The sequence below is a fragment of the Lipotes vexillifer genome, unplaced genomic scaffold, assembly GCF_000442215.2.
Source record: "Lipotes vexillifer unplaced genomic scaffold, Lipotes_vexillifer_v1.1 scaffold1230, whole genome shotgun sequence".
Taxonomy (NCBI): Eukaryota; Metazoa; Chordata; class Mammalia; order Artiodactyla; family Lipotidae; genus Lipotes; species Lipotes vexillifer.
In genome coordinates, this window is record NW_006781442.1 from 522,732 (window position 1) to 529,372 (window position 6,641).

At 36.4% G+C, this 6,641-nt stretch overlaps 1 protein-coding gene across 5 annotated transcripts in view; it reads left to right on the plus strand.

The window, feature by feature from the left end:
- Positions 1-6,641, plus strand: part of QKI (QKI, KH domain containing RNA binding) — a 135,591-nt gene that overhangs the window by 556 nt on the left and 128,394 nt on the right. The gene's annotated exons all lie outside the window — the stretch shown is intronic.

Consider the following 6,641-nt stretch of genomic DNA (forward strand, 5'->3'; position numbering starts at 1 on the left):
CGCCCCCCCGGACGCGGGGCCCCGTCTCCGGGACCCCTCACCGCCGGCGCCTAAGCGGGTGCTCTGGGGGAGGCTGCAGGGCCCCCGGCTCCCGGCCCGGCCTCTAGCACCGCGACGGCCCGGAGCTGCGCGGGCCTCCCGGGGAGCAGCCCGGCCTCGCCCGCCCCGCGCCCCGGGGGCGCCTGAAGGACACCGGCCTCGGGGTCGCTCCCGGAGGGGGCCCTCCCAGAGGTCGCCGGCGGCTCCCGGAGTGGGAAGTCCAGTGTGGTTTGTTGTTTTTTTTGAAGTTTGTGTAGCTTGGAAGTACTCGAGGGGAGTAGCGTGGGGCTGGTTAATTTAAAGGAATTCCAGAGCCGACCGAAAGTATTGCTGATGCAGCCGAAGGCGAGGACAAATTGACAGCGGAAAGCACTTTTTATCCTTTTGTTTGGGGAAGCGAGAAGTATTCGGGAGTTGAACTTCACTTTTGGGGGTGGGGGTGTGAACGCGAAATACCGCGAGGACACATGTAAACGTAATCCCGCGTCCGAAAGAACTTCGGCGGAGAGCCTTCTCCCGAGGGCGCCGCCGCCTTGGCTGCTAGGACGGGAAGCCAAGACGTTTGAAAGGGCCAAGATAAAAACGAGTAGAAGTTCGCAGCAAAGCTTTGTTGGCGGAGAGCTGTGGCGAGCGAAGAATGACGAGACGATTAGTTTTGGCCAACTCTGGGATTACTTTAACAAGGTCTTAAGCAGTGACCGGGATGATTAGCGTCCGGTGGCTGTGCATTTCTGGGGACGCCTAGGGAAAAACATGACCAACAGAAATGTTTATTTTGAAAATCAAGTAGCGAGGAGTTTCTTCTGCTTAGAAGCGTCACCGGAGGACTGCTTAAAGAAAACGGAAAACTGCCCTTTATAGCGATGAGCAGGGGATTTTGGATTTTTTAGCAAGAATTTTGAGAGAATTTTTACAGTAGAGCTGGGGAAAAGGAATCTGAAGGTTAGAGTTGGGATGTCAGGAAAGAACAAAAGACCGGAAATGTCTCCGTGTTAAAAGGTGGTTCAAGAAGAATCCCAGAAGCTTTTGTTGTCATAGGAACAACTGTAAAAGTACAAAACTGTTAGCTATTACTGCGTACTTGTTTTTTTGCCTACATATGTTACGACATACAAAAGTAGCCCATATTGAAATAGGCTTTTTCCATAGTTGAAACAGCAAATCCGCTAACACGAAATTGTTCCGGAGAAAATCTGAGCTGTCCCTTTAAGGGGTTCTGCTTTTCCTATTTGTGTTGGCATTTGAAAGATTGTGGAGGCAGAAAACTTTCTGGAATGTCAAAAAAAAAAAAATTGCTGGAACTCTTAAATTGAGTATTTCCAAATGTGGGCGCTAAGGGGCGCCAGTTATTTTTTTTAAACATGAGAAATGTTTGGAGCAAAATATGTAACATACTCAGTTACCTGACCTATATTAAATTTAGTTGAAACTTAAATCATAGGTCATTTTATTTGTCGTTTTGTGTCCATATATGTATTTGAAAACTTTGAAAACACTTTCTTTCAAATTACTGGAACAGTTTTATCACATTGCAGAAGTAATACGCTATATTTTCTTCTTGGCATATTTTGGTGCAGTTGAAGTTTTGGTAGTATTAGCAAAAATTTTTGTTTTTTCTTTAAGCACAGTTGTACAGAAGGAATCCTTTATAACCATTAAAGTGAAAACAGGTTTTGACAATATTAGGGTTTAAGTTAAATTGCATTCTTTGAATTAAAATGTTGAATTCAGTCAAACAGCATAGGAGATTATTAAAAAGTTTGGAAATATTTTCTCATTTGCACTATTTGAAGTAAATAATTTGAGTTTCTCTGATTAGTTCTGAAAGGGTTCTCATTTGTACTTTTATGTTGGTCTGAAATCTCTCAATGCTAATTTGGAGTTGGTTCTGTTAAAAAGTTTCTAACCTTTGGTTTGGTAATTTTTAGTCTTCTGAATTTAGAATTCCAGTTATGTCATTATTTCTAACAAAGGTTTGTTCGTTTCTCTTCTCCTGGAAATAGTAACCATTTGAATTTTAAATGTTGGAGACCACTGGTTGAGGATGTATTCTAAATAACATATATTTTTTCCCTTTCATTATGGCATCTCTTGTCTCAGCTCTGTCTTGAGTTTTAGCCTTTTCAACTCCCCAGCGTAAAGATTGCTTCTGTATAATAGCTAGGATGTTTAAAAAGGGGCAGCATAATGACTAGGAAGTTTGATTGTTTTTTATCAGACCAGTACAAACACACAGGAAAAGGGGTTATTCCTTAGTGTGGAATAAGCTGCTTCCTGTAATTGTTAGCCTTATTATAAACGTATTTTGACTTAAGAAAAATATTGGTTTCTGAAGTGCATCACGTTTTATCCATGCTGGGTGACTTAATTCTGAAATTTGGCAAGTTGTGCTTTACCTCTTTGTGGCCTGTCATTGTCCCAAATAAATTAATCATGACTTCTGTTTGTGGTTAGGATTTCTAATTTCCTTTGTCCATATGATTGGCTGAAAAATTGTTTTTAAATTTAGTTAAAACTGTAAATTTTACTTTAGTGATTAATCGAGTTAAGATACTGTATGTACTTGGTTACAGTAGATGTGTCTTCTGATAATTAGAAGTTTTGAATGAGTAGCAATTTTGAAATATTTTTCAAAAGTAAGCTTTTGAAAAATTTCCTTGTCAGTTTGAGAGTTTTTATTTGGCTGGTTACACATTTGGGATTTCTGTGCTCTGGATTTTTTTGGTTGATTAAAACTTGAATGCTTTAGACTGAACATTTTAATTTTATGCCAAGTTAACGTTTAGCCTGTATTTTAACTATGGACTGTGAACAATCTTTTTTTGTTTTCTGTTTTTTGCGGGGTGGGGGAGGGGTTGTCAGCTTTTCTCCTAAGTATTGTCAACCTGGTTGATTTTTTTAGGTTGTGAATGCATTCTAGGTTGGGCCAGTCATATGAATGACATAACTTCAGTTGATAATTCTGATACTTAATCCTTCGTTGACAATAGAGACGATTACAGATAAAACCAAGGTTTAAAAGTGTTAAACTGCTCTGCCTTTAAAGAGAAGTTTTCCACTAAACCCTGGGACCATCCATCCATGGGAAAGAATAGCTATTACTAGGGTTTTTTTTTTTTTTTTTTTGGAACCCTTTCTTTGTCGTGAAAATGAAACTTAAGAAGGAACACAGGAACAGTATTTTTTTTTTTTTTTTTTGGAAACCTTTCTTTGTCGTGAAAATGAAACTTAAGAAGGAACACAGGAACAGTATTTGAATGCAAATTGTTTTAATAAAGTATTGCAGTTTAGAATTGAGCCGGTGTAAAAGTAAAAATAAAATCAGTTTGACTTAAAAATCCCAAATAGGGGGAAATGGAGATCTAGGGATATTAAAATTAGATTCTGATTTTTCAGTCTTAGGCAGATACGAAAATTAACAAATATATAGTGTGGTTTATGAGGAAGGCTAGCCTAAATCTTTTTATTGTGAATAACTGAAAAATCAGTGTGTGGCTCAGAAAAAGTGAGCAAACGTGTTAGATTAGAGTCTGCATTACTGATTTGAAAGACTCACTTTTTCATGGTCTTTTTTGGAGTGAGGGAGGATGTAAGTTTTCTTTTTGACCTCAATTTATTTTCTCTCCCTGTTCCCTCTCCCTTGAAAATGAGGGCAAAAAGTATTTTAAATTAAAATTTACTTTACTAGTGAACATTTTTCCATGTTAATTTCCATTTGTTATGCATTCATTATTGAATGTATAATTCTCAGTTTTCCTGCACTTCAATTTTCTTTCTTTTCTTTTTTTTCTTTAGAAATCTTGATCAATTTAAAAATCATATGGTTATTTCTTGGTATTGAGAGGAATTTTGCTGTATAAGTTTACTATAGTTTTGGGTCCCCCCTCCCCAAGAAGCCTTGTTGACAGTAACCAATGTCTGTGACAAACAAATTTTATTTAATTTGAAGTAATTAATCTGTTGTTTAGGAGCAAAGGTTGTGTTTTTGTACACACAGTCCTTTGACTTATTAGTGATAAGAAGGAAGCCAGTATTTATAATCAGTTGTTCTTTACATTTTCCTTTTTTCTCCTCACCCAGGAGGTGTCAGCAGCTATAGTAAGGTAATAATGGAAATGATAATTTGTATCACGGGTCATTTATTCAACATTTATTCTGTATTTTCGAAACTCAACTCCTGTAGGCCGGCTGTGTATTCAAAACGCATGTACATACTATGATGCAGGTGACTTCTCTTTCATAACTTTATCTAGTTTACATGCTTTGTAGTAAATCTGTACTACCAAGGATATAACGTAATTGAGTTAATGGAACTAGGTCTCTGCTAATCACATTTGCTACTGTGCTTGGTATGAGCACCTTTTCTTAAATGGCTTTGAGAAAATCAAGTGAAAACAAGTTAATTTTACCTTTTCAATGCTTTGTACGTATCTTATTTCTGTGATTATCCCCCTAGTAGTCACAGTCCTGAAGCTGATTGAAGTGCATCAGTTTTCCATAAGAACAAACGGCTTTTGGTTTACTTCTTAAGAGAAATAGATTCCTGCAACAAAAGACATGAAGTGGACCCCTCCTTGCCTTTCCTGAGCATGATTCAGATGCTCGTTTTTTGAGGCCAGTGTAAGGTTTTTAATTTGTTTTTTGACTCTTTTGGTATTAAGAAAATTACACCAGTGTGATTATAAGGGCAGCTTTTTATAATCTGACTGGAACTACATTTAAATTTACTTGAGAATTCAGTGCTGTTAATACACTGTTTGATTTATAGTGGTGCAGTTATAAGTAAGACTTGCTTTATTCAGTTGGAGATGTTGGAAGTGCTCTGCCATTGTTAGGATTTATTTTTTAATTAAGGAGCCTACTGAGCGATTTTCTGTTACTTATATGTCAGCTGTTGTGAAGATATGCAAGGATCTATTTTAGGGTCAAGGGAAGGGGATAGTGCATGGGCCCATGCCAAGAAGTCATAATTAGAATTAGGTACCAATTTTTTATTTACATGATTGACAGGACTTAGTCATTTTCTCCGGCCCCTCCTTTTTTGACATTAAGACAGTTCAGTGTGAATTTTAAGTGCAATAATGTATTTTTTTTCTTCATGAGAACTTTTAGGAAATGCTTATATCCCTTTTTTTTTGAATTAGCATTTCAGTTTTAGGACTCAAAATAGCTAGATTGTTTGATGTCCAAGTAAGATTTTTACAGCTTTATTTTCATTTAACAGAAAGCAAAAATAGCATTAAACTTTTCATAGTGAGTACAGTTTGTTTTGTTAGTGTGGCTGTGTTACGAAATTTGACTATAAATATAACCCCGGCCTGTGTTAGGTACTACTCTTTATGTAGTTACCATCATACTTAACATTGTAAAATTATTATCTCTTTTTGTGTCTGTCTTCCCTGTTAGAATTAGTTCCTTGAAGGTGGCCACCTTATAGCCTGGTACATGTATGATCTCAGATGTTTGTTGAATTAATAAATAGGTTCACACTTTAAATCCTTTTCTCATTTCTAATTTCTCTAAAACGTGGGATTAAGCAGATAGTTTTGGCAATTAGAAAAAAGGTACGTGTATTTTTTTCTTAAAGGTGGTATTTTTTAGAAATCTTACAATATTTTTTGCAGTACTTGCCCTCAAGGAGCCTAATCTTAATTTTACTTGACCACCATTGATATGACTGACAATTAGAAAGATAAAATTGCTTTACTTAAGCAGTAGTTTCTAGCCAGTCCTTATACAAAGTATATCAGTCCATAAGTATATCAGTGCTTGTCTCAGCTCTTGAAAGTTTTGGCATTTATGGAATTATATAGGTGAACCTTCCCCTAGTCCATTACCTATAAAAGTCAACATTCAGTGGATAAGTAGTTCTTGTACTCTGTGAAAAGCACAATAAATATGAAAGATTCCTTGTCCCTAAGTGCTGCTTTGATGTGCTCAGGATAAATAAGGACTGTTTGAATTGTTTTCGTTTAGAGAAAAGCTGAGTATAAACATAGGTGGCTGTTTCAGTAATTTAACACAAATAGCAATTTTTAAACACAGGTGTTTCTTAAAGCTAATTTGAAACTGTGCTGTTACTTAGAAGACTGATAAATTGACATTTTCAGTTAACTGAAATTTAACCCTCTTAAAAGTTTACTTTTCTGTTTTAGCCTTAACAGCCTTAACAGTGTTTTAAAATAAATCTGTCAAGAGTTTTTAACAAATACATAGCTTGTAGAAGTTAAGTGATTTGTCCAGAATTCTTGTAATTAACGAGGCAGTGACTGTATTTAATGTATTCAACATTTCCTCAGTTTTCTAAAGCAGAAACTATTAGTTTGAAAACCCAGCAATCCTATCAAGGCTAATAAAATAAACAAAATTGTCTTTATGTTCATAATGTTGCTTCATGTATTGATTCTAACCTACATATTTTATTAAACTAAATTTTGAGTCTGGTGAATCAGTTTACTGTAACATTTCTATCACATTACCAATAAAACAGAATTTGTCAATTTGGATGCTTTTCAAGGGTGTTGAAGTCTCAGAAAAACATCAAAATGCCATTAAACCGATGAAGTGGTCCTATGCTGTATGGCCATGGTAATAAGGAAAGA